This window comes from Ranitomeya variabilis, chromosome 2 (assembly GCF_051348905.1).
Source record: "Ranitomeya variabilis isolate aRanVar5 chromosome 2, aRanVar5.hap1, whole genome shotgun sequence".
Taxonomy (NCBI): Eukaryota; Metazoa; Chordata; class Amphibia; order Anura; family Dendrobatidae; genus Ranitomeya; species Ranitomeya variabilis.
The window spans coordinates 344,734,351-344,753,458 of NC_135233.1; the positions used below are offsets into that span (position 1 = coordinate 344,734,351).

At 45.6% G+C, this 19,108-nt stretch overlaps 2 non-coding genes across 2 annotated transcripts; one reads left to right on the plus strand and one right to left on the minus strand.

Moving 5' to 3' along the window:
• The first annotated feature begins 8,430 nt into the window (after positions 1 to 8,430).
• TRNAQ-UUG (transfer RNA glutamine (anticodon UUG)) lies at positions 8,431 to 8,503 on the plus strand. Its single transcript has one exon. It is a non-coding gene; the product is annotated as a tRNA-Gln (tRNA).
• A 104-nt stretch (positions 8,504 to 8,607) lies between these two features.
• Positions 8,608 to 8,719, minus strand: TRNAL-CAA (transfer RNA leucine (anticodon CAA)). Its single transcript has 2 exons — positions 8,682 to 8,719; positions 8,608 to 8,653 (listed from the first exon to the last, which is right to left on the minus strand). It is a non-coding gene; the product is annotated as a tRNA-Leu (tRNA).
• Between the last annotated feature and the right edge of the window lie 10,389 nt (positions 8,720 to 19,108).

The following is a 19,108-nucleotide window of genomic DNA, read 5'->3' on the forward strand; positions in this document are numbered from 1 at the left end:
GTGTAACTGCAGGTTTGAATAATCTCACCACGAAAGTACAAAATTTGCAAGATTTTATTATTCATGCTCCGGTATCTGAGCCGAGAATTCCTTTGCCGGAATTCTTCTCAGGGAATAGATCTAGCTTTCAGAATTTTAGAAATAATTGTAAGCTATTTTTGTCCCTGAAATCTCGTTCTGCTGGAGACCCTGCACAGCAGGTTGGGATTGTGATTTCCTTGCTCCGCGGCGACCCTCAAGACTGGGCTTTTGCATTGGCACCAGGGGATCCTGCGTTGCGCAATGTGGATGCGTTTTTTCTGGCCTTGGGCTTGCTGTATGAGGAACCTCATTTGGAACTTCAGGCAGAAAAAACTTTGATGTCCCTATCGCAGGGGCAAGATGAAGCTGAAATTTACTGCCAAAGATTCCGTAAATGGTCTGTGCTTACTCAGTGGAATGAGTGTGCCTTGGCGGCTACTTTCAGAGAGGGTCTCTCTGATGCCATTAAGGATGTTATGGTGGGGTTCCCTGTGCCTGCGGGTCTGAATGAGTCCATGACAATGGCCATTCAGATCGATAGGCGTCTGCGGGAGCGCAAACCAGTGCACCATCTGGCGGTGTCCACTGAGAAGACGCCAGAAAGCATGCAGTGTGATAGAATTCTGTCCAGAAGCGAGCGGCAGAATTTTAGACGGAAAAATGGGTTGTGTTTCTATTGTGGGGATTCTACTCATGTTATATCAGCATGCTCTAAACGTACTAAAAAGCTTGATAAATCTGTTTCCATTGGCACTTTACAGTCTAAATTTATTTTGTCTGTGACCCTGATTTGCTCTTTGTCATCTATTACTACTGACGCCTATATCGACTCTGGCGCCGCTTTGAGTCTTATGGATTGGTCCTTTGCCAATCGTTGTGGGTATGATTTAGAGCCTTTGGAAACTCTTATTCCTCTGAAGGGGATTGACTCCACCCCATTGGCTAATAATAAACCACAATACTGGACACAAGTGACTATGTGTATTAATCCGGATCACCAGGAGACTATTCGATTTCTAGTGCTGTATAATCTACATGAGGATTTGGTGCTGGGATTGCCATGGCTGCAGTCTCACAACCCAGTCCTTGACTGGAGAGCTATGTCTGTGTTGAGCTGGGGATGTAAGGGGACTCATGGGGACGTACCTTTGGTGTCCATTTCATCATCTATCCCCTCTGAAATCCCTGAGTTCCTGTCTGACTATCGTGACGTCTTTGAAGAACCCAAGCTTGGTTCACTACCTCCGCACCGTGAGTGCGATTGTGCTATAGATTTAATTCCGGGTAGTAAATACCCAAAGGGTCGTTTATTTAATCTGTCTGTGCCTGAACATACTGCTATGCGAGAATATATAAAGGAGTCCTTGGAAAAGGGACATATTCGTCCATCGTCATCTCCCTTAGGAGCCGGTTTTTTCTTTGTGTCAAAAAAAGACGGCTCTTTGAGACCATGTATTGATTATCGGCTTTTGAATAAAATCACGGTTAAATATCAATACCCATTGCCGTTGCTGACTGATTTGTTTGCTCGCATAAAGGGGGCCAAGTGGTTCTCTAAGATTGATCTCCGTGGGGCGTATAATTTGGTGCGGATCAGGCAGGGGGATGAGTGGAAAACCGCATTTAATACGCCCGAGGGCCACTTTGAGTATTTGGTGATGCCTTTTGGTCTTTCTAATGCCCCTTCAGTCTTCCAGTCCTTTATGCATGATATTTTCCGCGATTTTTTGGATAAATTTATGATAGTGTATCTGGATGATATTCTGATTTTTTCGGATGACTGGGACTCTCATGTCCGGCAAGTTAAGAGGGTTTTTCAGGTTTTGCGGTCTAATTCTCTGTGTGTCAAGGGTTCTAAGTGCGTTTTTGGGGTTCAGAGAATTTCCTTTTTGGGATATATTTTTTCTCCCTCTTCCATTGAGATGGATCCTGTCAAGGTTCAAGCTATTTGTGATTGGACGCAGCCCTCTTCTCTTAAAAGTCTTCAGAAATTTTTGGGCTTTGCCAACTTTTATCGTCGATTTATTTCTGGTTTTTCGGATGTCGTTAAGCCATTGACCGATTTGACTAGACAGGGTGCTGATGTTGCTAATTGGTCCCCTGATGCTGTGGAGGCCTTTCAGGAGCTTAAGCGCTGTTTTTCTTCTGCCCCTGTGTTGCGTCAGCCTGATGTGACTCTTCCTTTTCAGGTTGAGGTCGACGCTTCTGAGATCGGAGCTGGGGCAGTGTTGTCGCAGAAAAGTTCTGACTGCGCCGTGATGAGGCCTTGTGCCTTCTTTTCCCGTAAATTTTCGCCCGCTGAGCGGAATTATGATGTTGGGAATCGGGAGCTTTTGGCCATGAAGTGGGCGTTTGAGGAGTGGCGCCATTGGCTCGAGGGGGCCAGACATCAGGTGGTGGTATTGACTGACCACAAAAATTTGATTTATCTTGAGACCGCCAGGCGCCTGAATCCTAGACAGGCGCGCTGGTCATTGTTTTTTTCTCGGTTTAATTTTGTGGTATCGTACCTACCAGGTTCTAAGAATGTTAAGGCGGATGCCCTTTCTAGGAGTTTTGAGCCTGATTCACCTGGCAACTCTGACCCCACAGGTATTCTTAAGGAGGGAGTTATCTTGTCAGCCGTTTCTCCAGACCTGCGGCGGGCCTTGCAGGAGTTTCAGGCGGATAGACCGGATCGTTGTCCGCCTGATAGGCTGTTTGTTCCTGATGATTGGACCAGTAAAGTCATCTCTGAGGTGCATTCTTCTGCGTTGGCAGGTCATCCTGGAATTTTTGGTACCAGGGATTTGGTGGCAAGATCCTTCTGGTGGCCTTCCCTGTCACGAGATGTGCGAGGCTTTGTGCAGTCTTGTGACGTTTGTGCTCGGGCCAAGCCTTGTTGTTCTCGGGCTAGTGGATTATTGTTGTCCTTGCCTATTCCTAAGAGGCCTTGGACACACATCTCGATGGATTTTATTTCAGATCTGCCTGTTTCTCAGAAGATGTCTGTCATCTGGGTGGTGTGTGACCGTTTTTCTAAGATGGTTCATTTGGTTCCCCTGCCCAAATTGCCTTCTTCTTCCGAGTTGGTGCCCCTGTTTTTTCAAAATGTTGTTCGTTTGCATGGTATTCCTGAGAATATCGTTTCTGACAGAGGAACCCAATTTGTGTCTAGATTTTGGCGGGCATTTTGTGCTAGGATGGGCATAGATTTGTCTTTTTCGTCTGCTTTTCACCCTCAGACTAATGGCCAGACCGAGCGGACTAATCAGACCCTGGAGACATATCTGAGGTGTTTTGTGTCTGCTGACCAGGATGATTGGGTTGCTTTTTTGCCATTGGCGGAGTTCGCCCTCAATAATCGGGCCAGCTCTGCCACCTTGGTTTCCCCGTTTTTCTGTAATTCGGGGTTCCATCCTCGATTTTCCTCCGGTCAGATGGAATCCTCGGATTGTCCTGGAGTGGATGCGGTGGTGGAGAGATTGCATCATATCTGGGGGCAGGTGATGGACAATTTAAAGTTGTCCCAGGAGAAGACTCAGCTTTTTGCCAACCGTCACCGTCGTGTTGGTCCTCGGCTTTGTGTTGGAGATTTGGTGTGGTTGTCTTCTCGTTTTGTCCCTATGAGGGTCTCATCTCCTAAGTTTAAGCCTCGGTTCATCGGTCCGTATAAAATATTGGAGATTCTTAACCCTGTTTCTTTCCGTTTGGACCTCCCTGCATCCTTTTCTATTCATAACGTTTTTCATCGGTCGTTATTGCGCAGGTATGAGGCACCGGTTGTGCCTTCCGTTGAGCCTCCTGCTCCGGTGTTGGTTGAGGGTGAGTTGGAGTACGTTGTGGAAAAAATCCTAGACTCCCGTGTTTCCAGACGGAGACTCCAGTATCTGGTCAAGTGGAAGGGATATGGCCAGGAGGATAATTCTTGGGTCACTGCATCTGATGTTCATGCCTCTGATCTGGTTCGTGCCTTTCATAGGGCCCATCCTGATCGCCCTGGTGGTTCTGGTGAGGGTTCGGTGCCCCCTCCTTGAGGGGGGGGTACTGTTGTGAATTTGGATTCTGGGCTCCCCCGGTGGCTACTGGTGGAATTGAACTTGTGACATCATCTTCCCTGTTCACCTGTTCTGATTAGATCTGGGTGTCGCTATATAACCTGGCTTCTCTGTTAGATGCTTGCCGGTCAACAATGTTATCAGAAGCCTCTCTGTGCTTGTTCCTGCTCCCAGACATCTACTAGATAAGTTGGACATTCGTCCATGTTTTGTTTTTGTATTTTGGTTCCAGTTCACAGCTGCAGTTTCGTTACTGTGTCTGGAAAGCTCTTGTTGATCAGGAATTGCCACTCTGGTATTATGAGTTAATGCCAGAGTCCTAAAGTAATTTCTGGATGTGTTTTGTTAGGGTTTTCTACTGACCATGAAAGTATGCTTTCTGTCTTCTGCTATCTAGAAAGCGGACCTCAAATTTGCTAAAACTATTTTCCTGCTGCGTTTGTTGTTTCATCTCATATCACCGCCAATATATGTGGGGGGCTTCTGTCTCCTTTTTTTTGGGCATTTCTCTAGAGGTGAGTCAGGTCTTATATTTCCCTCTGCTAGCATTATTTAGTTCTCCGGCCGGCGCTGGGCATATAGGGATAAAAAGTAGGACATGCTACCTGGCTACTTCTAGATGATGCGGTAGGTTTAGTTCATGGTCAGTATAGTTACATCTTCCAAGAGCTTGTTCCTATAGAGGCTTATGCTAGTTCTCTGGCCATGGAGATCATGACAGCTGTGGCCCTGACTCCCAAGCGTGTACGTCTGATTCTGCTGGAAGTTTGAATTGTTCCTTCATGATTGGCCAAAGTGCATCACCTGCTTCTATTTTCATTCATGGCCCAGAGATCATTCCAGCTGGCTGCATATGTTTGCTGCTTCTGCTACATTCTTCGGTAAAATGGCATCCCTGGGTCTGGACTATTGTCACCTGACTTGAAGTGCAGTGCACATAGTGTAATGGTGGTGCCTCTATCTGCCCCTGCATTCTTGGTGCCTGTGGGTTTCTTTTCTAGTACTAGACAGCATGTATGATGTTCCCTCTTCATCTTCATCAGAGGAATAGTTGTGATAGCTTGTACTGGGGTCATACACTGACTGATTTTGGACTTAGAAGTTGCTTTTTTATGTGAGGATGTCTCCCCCCTTGCTGAAGCTATGATGGATTAGGCTTATAGTTTCATGTTGGTGTGAATGTAGGCAGCTCTGACCGGTGCTGAAGCTGTACATTATCAATACATGGTGATATCAAAGTTCATGTAAAACCTTAAGGGTTACAATATTGTTGACTGTGAAATGAGGTAACGGAGGATCTGTCAGTGAGCTCGTTCTGATATCATTCCTCCCCCCTCAGCACCCAGGGCTGAGCTGTCTGCTGCCTGATATGTCTGGGGCTGCCCACTGTAGGGGGGGCTTTCACCTTCTTTCCCAAATATCACAACTGGCAATGGCTGGACTGTGCCAGGGGCATGGAAAGGGAACCTTGTGCTGTAAGCACCATATTGTTTGAATTGGGCGTTGGCCCAGCCGGCAACAAGGAGGGAAAAAGAGGAAGAAGAAGGGGGAGGAGTTGAGGAGTGAGACAAAGGAATAGTAGGAGGAGAGAGAGAGAGAAGTGGAGAAGGAGGGGAGTGAGAGGGTGAGGAGAAGAGGGAGGAGAGAGAGAGGAGAAAGGTGTGGTGGGGGAGTGGAGAAGGAGGGAGGAGAAGATGGAGGGTATGGAGGAGAGAGATAGAGAGGGGAAGAGAGAGATAAAGAGAATGTGGAGAGAGAGGAGTGGTGAAGAGAGGAGAGAGAAGGAGGGGAGTGCGAGGGTGAGAAGAAGAGGGAGGAGGGAGGAGAAAATGGGAGGTGTGGAAGGAAGAGAGAGGGAGGAGAAGAGAGGAGTGGAGAAGGAGGGGGAGAGAGAGAGAGAAAAAATGTGGAGGAAGAGGAGAGGAAAGGAGAGAGAATGCGGAGAGAAAAGACTGACAGAGAAAAAAGAGGATAGATGAGAACAACAAGAATAATAGAGAGGAGCAATTATGCCTTCTCCCTGTAGGGAGAGACGGGGCGCACCACATACTGTGCAAAAATAACTACCTATACCATGGATTCTGCTAAAAGCAGACTGCGCAGATTCTCCCGTCTCATACCCACAAAAATCACTTCCTGGTTTGCTCACATAACTTTCTGTACCACCTAAACGATGTAAGCTCTGCTGCCACTTCATACCATGTATTAGTATTCAGCAATCTAACATCAGCTACTGTAACTTCCCTTATTTTCCTTTCTACGTCATGCCACTCCGCAGCTTGAAGTCTGCCATTCTAATGAATTTCACGTACTTTATACCTTCTAAAATCTTCACATACTTAACACCTTCATGTTCTGTCACTATCTACTGACTTTCCTGTTTCCCCACCTTCATTATTCCCCATGGCAAAAGCAAAAAAATGAAAATGAAAAACACACAAAAATGAAAAAAGAAAATAGTACTAAAAAAAACTTCTAAAAATGAGTATATAAAACTCTAAGAAAAACCCAAAACGATAAGAAAAACCGTCAAAAACTTAGTTCACAACCAAAAACTCAAAACTTTGATACAAGAGTAAAGAAAAAAAAACTTTTTTCAAAAATAAATAAATAAAAAATAAAAAGGTAAAGAGATTGAAGATTGAGGAAAACTTAATTAAAAAACTTTAAAATGCCGCAAAAAGAAAAAGACCCTTTAAGAGAGTAAAAAAAATTAAAAATTAAAACGGCTTTGCTCTTCTTTTTTTTTCTTCCTTTAGAATCTCTGCGCTCAAATGCAGTCAGAGACACACTTCCTCTTTCTAATCCGTATGCCATTGCAATAATATCAAATGTCACTAAAATCACGTTTCTGAAAACACTTATGTCACATCAAAAATGATAGATACAATTTAAATTTCACTTCTTCACACAAAAAAAACTACACATAGCCAGCATTGCAGCTGAAAACAGTCAGAAAAAAAACCAGATGTGACAGTTTGATTTACAATGCATATCTCCGCTTCAGCTGAAAAAAGAGGAAGTTCATGAGAGAAGGAAAAAAAAAAAACAAAACTTTCTTTTCACTATTTCATGCTTCTTAAAGCGGCAATAGTACATGACACAAACAGAAACAGACAATCCGAGAGATGCCCTTTTAAATTCTGTGACACATGCAGGTTGAGCTGGGAACAGACTACTGCCAATCGCACTGGACGCACCTGCGCCCGGGCCGCCTGAGTGAGAAGCACAACAAGCGGGAAATCTACCACCCCGGTCCGGACGTCCTGACTGGATCGCCGGCACTACGGGAATCTGCAGTAGCCCTCTTAAGTTATCACTACCCGTGCCTGGAACATGGGACCACCTGCCCCGGAACTCTGCGTGTTCCTCCTATGCACGGGAATCCTGCAATAACTTATCGAGCGATTTGACCTCCTGCCGTCTGTTTCCCAGCAACCACAAACAAAAGTCACTTTTTCCTTCTTCTCTCGGATTTTACACAAACACATACACGGTCCACAGCAGACACCTCCCAGGGTGGATTCGTGGCTACGGATTTTTTACACTACCTGGGAATTGATGACCACATCTGACCGGCAAGAGGCATAGACAAGGACTGGGCACACGGGACTTTCAGGTAAGATGATAACATTTTCTTACCTTACTTATGGAGCTGCGCAGTCTCCTGCCCCTGTGCCAAAGCCACCGCCATAACTTCCGTATCTCCGGTCAGAAGGATCCAGTGCGTTTCATCCATGCCGTTGGGCGCCATTTGTTATGGAAATATTAGGGTTGGATAAATATATCCCTGTGTGTGCTGTGGCCGCTCCCAATTAGACTGAGTATTTTGAGCGCTCATCAAGAATGGACTGTACACAACTGTGACAGAACAACATTCCATCAATACTGATACTTTATTGTACATACATAATTTTATATTTTCACATAGAAAGGAGTGGTTAGGGGTTGTCAGGGGTGGTTAGTTAATTACCATATTGTCTAGCTCCTCTGTCATTGGTTATCTAAACATATATGGAATATTGTGATTAATGCTCATATGACTGCAGATTAAGGAACTAAAATGTACCTCTGTATGTAGGACAAAGATGAGACACTTGATCAGCAGTTACCAAACATCTGACTCTGTTCTGCTTTTAGGGGTGGAAAACCCCATATGATCTGTCTGGGTTATATCAGTTTGTCAGCCATTTTAAACCATTTATTATAATGTATATACTAGATGTGAGCATATAAGTATATATTTGATTATAGAGGAGTATACATGCAAGTGAGATCTACATGATATATATATTTCTATCACAATTCTAGAATGTCAACATATTTATCTTGACCACGTTAGCACGATAGAGAACAAAACAGTTAATGTGTAGACCGCGTGGCCTAAAGGATAAGGCGTCTGACTTTGGATCAGAAGATTGAGGGTTCGAGTCCCTTCGTGGTCGTGGCAAACTCTTTCCACTTACTTTTTGAAACAAAAATGGACACATGCTGAGAGGGTTTTACAAATGTTCAGACAGACTGGTCAGTAAAAGACACAAAAAGCAGCTGTCAGAAGTGGGATTTGAACCCACGCCTCCATTTGGAGACCAGAACACCCAGCTTTTGGGGAAACCTATAACTCTTGAGTCTGGCGCCTTAGACCACTCGGCCATCCTGACTAACTGCGCTGTGCACGCTAGGGCTAATCCCAATTGGTTAACTAAAGAGAAATTTTGGTTGAATGTACTTTGGAAATTTAAAGCCATTACTATTGAATTTTGAAAATGGAGAGAGAGAGAGAGAGAGAGAGAGAGCGAGAGAGAGAGAGAGAGATTAGTGTCATAGTTATCAGGTGACGTACGATTGTAGAACGAGTCTGATTTCGGATCAGAAGATTGAAGGTTCGATTCCCTTCGTGGTCGTGACATTCTCTTCTTTCTGCACCCTTTTCTAAGAAATTCAAATATGCTTAGAGTTCGTTACGAAAATTTAGAAAAATAAAATCTGTTATACAGCTGTAAAGCAACCAAACACCTTTAACAAACCAAAAAAAATAGAATGGTCAGAAGTAAGATTTGAACGCACACCTCCCGTTGGAGGCCAGTTCATCTGCAGCGCCCCAGAGTCCTGGTCGTTGCAGTACTGTGGCTCCGCCACTAAGTGGAGCCATGGTACGTCTGATGGCACTGAAGGAGTTCATCTGACCAGGTATCACTGACACCAATACATTTCACAGCCGGGCCTCCAGGGGGAGCTAAGGGTTCTATTCATTAGGCCACTCCTCACATACTGGTAAAACTGGGGGTCAGGCAGGAAGTTAGGGAGAAAGCTGACTGGGTTGGAACCAGGCAACACCTTGTGGCAGAGGGTGTTGTGGGGGAAGATTCGGTAGGGTCCCTGTCAGGGGTGGGATCCTGACAGAGGCCTGGCTACAGGAAAGAACGTAACGGGACCGTGCCTGCTCAGCATAGCGGCGGTGCCCAAGGAAGGATTAGAAGCGAGATAGATTGTGCTGAGTGAGAAACGAGATCAAAGCAAGAAGGAGAATACCAGTAGGGGTCGTGCTGCAAGACCGAGGCAACATCCTACTGAGGCGCAAACAATCGGTGGCCGGAACGCCGAAGGAAGTATTTCTATATACAGCTTCAGGCAATACTTCGAACCTACGGCAGGACAGTCAGTCTCAGGCGGGCTGTCTCACCTAAATCACCTATGCAGTCTTGGGGGGCAACTTGTGGAGAGGGGCGACTCTATGGTCCCGGAAGAGCTACGAGCCTACCCGTCAAACGGGTGCCGTCCTAACTGTAACATCAGGGAGGGACGGAGGATTAGCAGAACATCATCTAATCGTGTTGTGAGGGAACTTAAGAAACAGACACAACAGTTGTGGGGACTTTCCGTAAGCACAGCAGTGAAGGACCGCAACACATAGCGCTAGAAGGAAGGCACAGATTTCCACCTGCAAAGAGAACTCTGGAGGTGCCATTGGACCGGCCGGACTTGCGCAGCCTGGTTATCCGGGATCCGGACTGAGGACCCAGAGATCTTCAGTAAAGAGGTAAAGAGACTGCAACCTGGTGTCCTCGTTATTTACTGCACCGCACCACCACACTATCCACATCTAACATTCACTGTACGTCGCCTCCCCACCAGCAGGGTCACGGACCGGGCCTAGCCACCGTGACAACCCCAGAGCAGAGACTCAGAGGCCCGGTACCGGGAACCCCTCAGCCCTGCGGCGGTGGGGGCGCTGCACATCCTACGATGGGTGAAGAGTCATACGGGAGGAATCAGAGAGCACTGTCCTTGGTGCCCACAACAAGCAATATAAAAATTAGACAGATCACAGTCTGCAACGAATGAAAGGAGATTGTGCAGAGAGTGTAACCCTTGACGGACAGAAAAAGATTCTAGAATGTGAACATATTTATCTTGGCCACGGAATCACGATAGAGAACAAAAAATGTTAATGTGTAGACCGCGTGGCCTAATGGCTAAGGCGTCTGACTTCGGATCGGAAGATTGAGTGTTCGAGTCCCGTCGTGGCAATCTCTTTCTGCACACTTTTCGAAAAAATCTTAATATGCTTAGTATTCATTGCGAAAATATAGGCAAATAAGATCTGTAATACAGCTGTTAAGTAACCAAACACCATTAACTAGGGTTCAGCGACTTTCATTTTTTAAAGATCGAGTCGGGTTTTGTGAAACCAGACTTTGTCCAGAGTCGAGTCGAGTGCAGTCGGCCGATTATCGCTAAAAGTCAGGGATCGACCGAAACACGAAACCCAATGGAAGTCAATGGGGAAGCATAGTCGGCAGTGAGTGGAGGCAAGGAAAACACCTACAGTGCCCATTTTAATGCCAAAAACATCCATTCTTGTTTCTGAAGCTTGTCAATCTTAATTAACTTTATAATAATAGTTGTTCAATGGAACGTGGGGGTCATTTGGCAAAAGTTGTGGGGGGTAGGGCTGGTTCAAGGTTTTAGTGGGCCCAGGAATCGTGGACTACGTCACGGCGGTGGAGCAGGGAGAGGTAAGTATTTCAACGTTGCAAGTGCTGTGATCCTGAGCAAGCAGTGGGGCACACTTGTTCGCATTGGCACTGGCACAGGGCCCCTCAAAGTACAGCGGTGTGTTTGCACGGCGGGGGCGCCTCCCACCAGCAGCGACACTTTTGCGTACTCTGAGGGGCCCTGTGCCAGTGACGTCGCCAACGAGTATGCCCCCCCACCTGATGAAGGAACCTGCACTTTCATCTGCACCTTCCTCTTTGTCCCTGTGTAAGGTGGTATAACATGCGGGAAGGGGAACCTTACTTTCAGCAGGGTCAGATTCTGGCTGTGTAGAGTGCAAGGGGAATGTAGTGGTCTAGGTCAATGTACCAGCAGACTCATCTAGCAGTGGCTGGGCAATGGGCAGGATGAGGAGGAAACAGATATAGGGCCAAAGAATAAAGTAGGCTAAATGCAGTTCAAAATTGGTAACAGGACTAAACAGGCGGCATTGCTTTGTTCAGTGGAGTAGCAAACCCAGGAGCAGCAGACACTGTTTTAAGGGCCCAAACACACTAATAGGCCAAATGCAGTTTAATATCTGATACTTTAGGCCAAAAGCCTAAGACTGAAGCTCAGCTTTATTCAGTTGAGGGCAAACACCAGCTAGGGGCAGACACCGTTAGTAGGCCCTAACCACCAATTTTTAAAAACACAGCACTTAATGAGAGCCAGAAGGTTGAAACTCAGCTTTATTCAGTTGAGGACAAACACCAGGCAGGGGCAGACACCGTTAGTAGGCCGTAACCAAAGTTGAAGGCCAAATGCAGTTTAATTTCTGATACTATAGGCCGAAAGCCAGAAGGTGGAACCTCCGATTTAGACAGTAGAGGACAATTTGAATTAGGGACTGCAGACAGACTTAGTAGGCTGTCCCCTGTGGACCATGCATCCACCACATTAACCCATTGCGCCTTAATGGACACGTAATCTTCCGTGGCCATGCCTACAGGTCCATGCGTCTGTTGTCAGGTGCACCTTTGTACTCACAGATTGCCAGAGTGCATGGACAATGCGGTCTTTTACATGCTGGTGGAGGGTTGGGATGGCTTTTCTCGCAAAAGAAGTGTCGACTGGTTAGCTTGTAGCGTGGTACAACGTAGTCCATCATGGCCTTATTAATAGTAAATAAAATATATAACTAGGCTCTATGAACTTTTAAATAGGTTCCAGGGGTACACAGGGCAGCATTGGTGTGGTCAGTGGAGGAGTATTGCAAGTAGGGGCCGCAGACAGGCTAACAAAGGCCTAAAATAGCAAACAATAGGCAGGCATGGCAGTTTTAAATCGGTTACATGGATACACAGGCAGGCAGCATTGTGGTCAGTGGAGGAGTATTGCAGGTAGGGGCCGCAGACAGGCTATCAAATGCCTAAAATAACAAACAATAGGCAGGCATGGCAGTTTTAAATCGGTTACATGGATACACAGGCAGGCAGCATTGTGGTCAGTGGAGGAGTATTGCAAGTAGGGGCCGCAGACAGGCTGTCAAAGGCCTAAAATAACAAACAATAGGCAGGCATGGCAGTTTAAAATCGGTTACATGGATACACAGGCAGGCACTCCAGGCAGCATTGTGGTCAGTGGAGGAGTATTGCAAGTAGGGGCCGCAGACAGGCTATCAAAGGCCTAAAATAACAAACAATAGGCAGGCATGGCAGTTTTAAATCGGTTACATGGATACACAGGCAGGCAGCATTGTGGTCAGTGGAGGAGTATTGCAGGTAGGGGCCGCAGACAGGCTATCAAAGGCCTAAAATAACAAACAATAGGCAGGCATGGCAGTTTAACCCCTTCACCCCCAAGGGTGGTTTGCACGTTATGGACCGGGCCAATTTTTACAATTCTGACCACTGTCCCTTTATGAGGTTATAACTCTGGAACGCTTCAACGGATCCTGGTGATTCTGACATTGTTTTCTCGTGACATATTGTACTTCATGATAGTGGTAAAATTTCTTTGATATTACCTGCGTTTATTTGTGAAAAAAATGGAAATTTGGCGAAAATTTTGAAAATTTCGCAATTTTCCAAATTTGAATTTTTATGCAATTAAATCACAGTGATATGTCACACAAAATACTTAATAAGTAACATTTCCCACATGTCTACTTTACATCAGCACCATTTTGGAACCAAAATTTTTTTTTGTTAGGGAGTTATAAGGGTTAAAAGTTGACCAGCAATTTCTCATTTTTACAACACCATTTTTTTTTAGGGACCACATCTCATTTGAAGTCATTTTGAGGGGTCTATATGATAGAAAATACCCAAGTGTGACACCATTCTAAAAACTGCACCCCTCAAGGTGCTCAAAACCACATTCAAAAAGTTTATTAACCCTTCAGATGTTTCACAGGAATTTTTGGAATGTTTAAATAAAAATGAACATTTAACTTTTTTTCACACAAAATTTACTTCAGCTCCAATTTGTTTTATTTTACCAAGGGTAACAGGAAAAAATGGACCCCAAAAGATGTTATACAATTTGTCCTGAGTACGCCGATACTCCATATGTAGGGGTAAACCACTGTTTGGGCGCATGACAGAGCTCGGAAGCGAAGGAGCGCCATTTGACTTTTCAATGCAAAATTGACTGGAATTGAGATGGGACGCCATGTTGCGTTTGGAGAGCCACTGATGTGCCTAAACATTGAAACCCCCCTCAAGTGACACCATTTTGGAAAGTATACCCCCTAAGGAATTTATCTAGATGTGTGGTGAGCACTTTGACCCACCAAGTGCTTCACAGAAGTTTATAATGCAGAACCGTAAAAATAAAAAATCATATTTTTTCACAAAAATGATCTTTTCGCCCCCAATTTTTTATTTTCCCAAGGGTAAGAGAAGAAATTGGACCCCACAAGTTGTTGTACAATTTGTCCTGAGTACGCTGATACCCCATATGTGGGGGTAAACCACTGTTTGGGCGCATGGGAGAGCTCGGAAGGGAAGGAGCGCCGTTTGACTTTTCACTGCAAAATTGACAGGAATTGAGATGGGACGCCATGTTGCGTTTGGAGAGCCACTGATGTGCCTAAACATTGAAACCCCCCACAAATGACACCATTTTGGAAAGTAGACCCCCTAAGGAACTTATCTAGATGTGTGGTGAGCACTTTGACCCACCAAGTGCTTCACAGAAGTTTATAATGCAGAACCGTAAAAATAAAAAATCATATTTTTTCACAAAAATGATCTTTTCGCCCCCAATTTTTTATTTTCCCAAGGGTAAGAGAAGAAATTGGACCCCAAAAGTTGTTGTACAATTTGTCCTGAGTACGCTGATACCCCATATGTGGGGGTAAACCACTGTTTGGGCGCATGGGAGAGCTCGGAAGGGAAGAAGCGCCGTTTGACTTTTCACTGCAAAATTGACAGGAATTGAGATGGGACGCCATGTTGCGTTTGGAGAGCCACTGATGTGCCTAAACATTGAAGCCCCCCCACAAGTGACACCATTTTGGAAAGTAGACCCCCTAAGGAACTTATCTAGAGCTGTGGTGAGCACTTTGACCCACCAAGTGCTTCACAGAAGTTTATAATGCAGAGCCGTAAAAATAAAACAAAATTTTTTTCCCACAAAAATTATTTTTTAGCCCCCAGTTTTGTATTTTCCCAAGGGTAACAGGAAAAATTGGACCCCAATAGTTGTTGTCCAATTTGTCCTGATTACGCTGATACCCCATATGTGGGGGGGAACCACCGTTTGGGCGCATGGGAGGGCTCGGAAAGGAAGGAGCGCCATTTGGAATGCAGACTTAGATGGAATGGTCTGCAGGCGTCACATTGCGTTTGCAGAGCCCCTAATGTACCTAAACAGTAAAACCCCCCCACAAGTGACACCATTTTGGAAAGTAGAACCCCTAAGGAACTCATCTAGATGTGTTGTGAGAGCTTTGAACCCCCAAGTGTTTCACTACAGTTTATAACGCAGATCCATGCAAATAATTTTTTTTTTTTTTTCCACAAAAATTATTTTTTAGCCCCTAGTTTTGTATTTTCCCAAGGGTAACAGGAGAAATTGGACCCCAAAAGTTGTTCTCCAATGTGTTCCGAGTACGCTGATACCCCATATGTTGGGGTAAACCCCTGTTTGGGCGCACGGGAGAGTTTGGAAGGGAAGAAGCACTGTTTTACTTTTTCAACGCAGAATTGGCTGGAATTGAAATCGGACGCCATGTCACGTTTGGAGAGCCCCTGATGTGCCTAAACAGTGGAAACCCCCCAATTATAACTGAAACCCTAATCCAAACACACCCCTAACCCTAATCCCAACGGTAACCCTAACCACACCTCTAACCCAGACACACCCCTAACCCTAATCCCAACCCTAATCCCAACCGTAAATGTAATCCAAACCCTAACCCTAACTTTAGCCCCAACCCTAACTGTAGCCTTAACCCTAGCCCTAACCCTAGCCCTAGCCCCAACCCTAATGGGAAAATGGAAATAAATACATTTTTTACATTTTTTTAATTTTTCCCTAACTAAGCGGGTGATGAAGGGGGGTTTGATTTACTTTTATAGCGGGTTATTTAGCGGATTTTTATGATTGGCAGCCATCACACATGAAAGACGCTTTTTATTGCAAAAAATATTTTTTGCGTTACCACATTTTGAGAGCTATAATTTTTCCATATTTGAGACCACAGAGTCATGTGAGGTCTTGTTTTTTGTGGGACGAGTTGACGTTTTTATTGGTAACATGTTCGGGCACGGGATATTTTTTTGATCGCTTTTTATTCCGATTTTTGTGAGGCAGAATGACCAAAAACCAGCTATTCATGAATTTCTTTTGGGGGAGGCGTTTATACCGTTCCACGTTTGGTAAAATTGATAAAGCAGTTTTATTCTTCGGGTCAGTACGATTACAGCGATACCTCATTTATATCATTTTTTTTTGTTTTGGCGCTTTTATACGATAAAAACTATTTTATAGAAAAAATAATTATTTTGGCATCGCTTTATTCTGAGGACTATAACTTTTTTATTTTTTCGCACATGATGGTGTATGGCGGCTTGTTTTTTGCGGGACAAGATGACGTTTTCAGCGGTACCATGGTTATTTATATCTGTCTTTTTGATCGCGTGTTATTCCACTTTTTGTTTGGCGGTATGAGAATAAAGCGTTGTTTTTTGCCTCGTTTTTTTTTTTTTTTTTTCGGTGTTCACTGAAGGGGTTAACTAGTGATATAGTTTTATAGGTGGGGTCGTTACGGACGTGGCGATACTAAATATGTGTACTTTTATTGTTTGATTTTTTTTTATTTAGATAAAGAAATGTATTTATGGGAATAATATTTTTTTTTTATTTATTTATTTAGGAATTTTTTTTTTATTTTTTTTTTTACACATGTGGACATTTTTTTTTAACTTTTTTACTTTGTCCCGGGGGGGGGGACATTACAGATCATTGATCTGGCAGTGTGCACAGCACTCTGCCAGATCTGCGATCTGCTGTGCAGGGCTGCAGGCTTACCAGCGCCTGCTCTGAGCAGACACTCGGTAAGCCACCTCCCTCCCTGCAGGACCCGGATGCCGCGGCCATCTTGGATCCGGGACCTGCGGCGAGGAGGGAGGTAGGAGACCCTCAGAGCAACGCGATCACATCGCGTTGCTCCGGGGGTCTCAGGGAAGCCCGCAGGGAGCCCCCTCCCTGCGCGATGCTTCCCTATACCGCCGGCACACCGCGATCATGTTTGATCGCGGTGTGCCGGGGGTTAATGTGCCGGGGGCGGTCCGTGACCGCTCCTGGCACACAGTGCCGGATGTCAGCTGCGATAGTCAGCTGACACCCGGCCGCGATCGGCCGCGCTCCCCCCGTGAGCGCGGCCGATCGCGTATGACGTACTATTCCATCCTTGGGAAGTAGGGCCCACCCCACATGGACGGAATAGTACGTCTAATGACAGAAAGGGGTTAAAATCGGTTACATGGATACACAGGCTGGCACTCCAGGCAGCATTGTGGTCAGTGGAGTATTGCAAGAAGTGTCTGACACAGTTAGTACTCCCAAAAAATAAATAGATGTTAATGTCTCGCAAAACAACTATAAATAAAAAAAAGGGTGGCATGCTTAGGTACAGGGGTGGGCTCATCTGCAGAGTTTATGACAAAGTAATTTGGCAGTAAATTAGTATTTACTGGTGTCAATATAGGACACTGACCCAGACTACTGTAACTATCATCATAGATGTCAACAAATTGGTATTGATTGTCAGTGCCAGGCATTGAATGATGTCAGCGCATAGACTAAACATTGGTGGAGCTGTGCGAGATAATTTGGCACGTGGTAGAGCACAGTTTGAGCTGGGGGGGGAACTCTCTTGTGGCCGGCGGTACCGCCCCAGGGCCCCTCATGTTACAACGGTGTGTCTGACGTTGGGTGCGCACCACCACCGCCAGAGACACTACATTGTACTATGAGGGACCCAGTGGCAGTGCCGTCGACCAAAAGCGAGCACACCCACCTCTTCTGACAAACAGCACTGTAACTAACGGGTGCTTGCGCCAAGTGTGAAGAGTGAGACAACGGCCCCGTGGGGGGAGTTTTCCCATTGGGGGATGTGTAAACATGTCGTATGCTGGTCAAACAGCTGCTGCAAATTAAGAGATTTTAACACTCAGTAAGACCAGTCCACAAGCAAGACCTTTTTATAGGAAAGCTAGGTGTCAGCCGGGAAAGGTGGGGCAAAATAATTTGAAATCCAGGAGTGGTTCATTTTAATGAAGGTGAGATCATCCACATTTTGGGTAGCCAGACGAGTCCTTTTTCGGTTAATATTGAACCAGCAGCACTGAATACTCTTTCTGATAGGACACTAGCTGCTGGGCAAGCAAGCTCCTGCAAAGCATATTCTGCCACTTCAGGCCAGGTGTCTAATTTAGATGCCCAGTAATCAAATGGGAATGACGGTTGAGGGAGAACATCAATAAGGGCTGAAAAATAGTTAGTAACCATACTGGACAAATGTTGTCTCCTGTCACTTTGAATAGATGCTGCAGTACCTGTCCTGTCTGCGGTCATTGCAAAATCACTCCACAACCTGGTCAGAAAACCCCTCTGTCCAACGCCACTTCTGATCTGTGCACCTCTAACACCTCTGCCCTGTAGCCCCCTGCAGTTCGTGTGAGAACCATCACCGGCGCTGTGTGCTGGGAATGCCTGAATCAAACGGTCTACAAGAGTAGCTTGTTTGGTTGCTAATATTTGTTCGAGGTTCCCATGTGGCATAATATTTTGCAATTTGCCTTTATAGCGAGGGTCAAGGATGCAGGCCAACCAGTAATCGTCATCGCTCATCATTTTAATAATGCGTGGGTCCTTTTTGAGGATACGTAAGGCATAATCCGCCATGTGGGCCAAAGTTCCAGTTGGCAAATCTGCGGTTGTGCTGGTTTGAGGGGCAGTTACAGGCAAATCTACGTCACTTGTCTCCCTTACAAAAACAGAACCCGGCCTTGCAACGCCACTAATTTCTGTTGGCCCAGGAGAAGCTTCCTCATTAAAAAAGTACTCATCCCCATCATCCTCCTCGTCCTCCTCCTCCTCTTCGCCCGCTACCGCGTCCTCTACACGGCCCTGACCAGACAATGGCTGACTGTCATCAAGGCTTTCCTCTTCCTCGGCTGCAGACGCCTGCTCCTTTATGTGCGTCAAACTTTGCATCAGCAGACGCATTAGGGGGATGCTCATGCCTATTATTGCGTTGTCTGCACTAACCAGCCATGTGCATTCCTCAAAACACTGAAGGACTTGACACAGGTCTTGTAGCTTCGACCACTGCACACCTGACAACTCCATGTCTGCCATCCAACTGCCTGCCCGTGTATCCTCCCACAAATACATAACAGCACGCCTCTGTTCGCACACTCTCTGAAGCATGTGCAGTGTGGAGTTCCACCTTGTTGCAACGTCGATGATTAGGCGATGCTGAGGAAGGTTCAAAGAACGCTGATAGTTCTGCATACGGCTGGAGTGTACAGGCGAACGGCGGATATGCGAGCAAA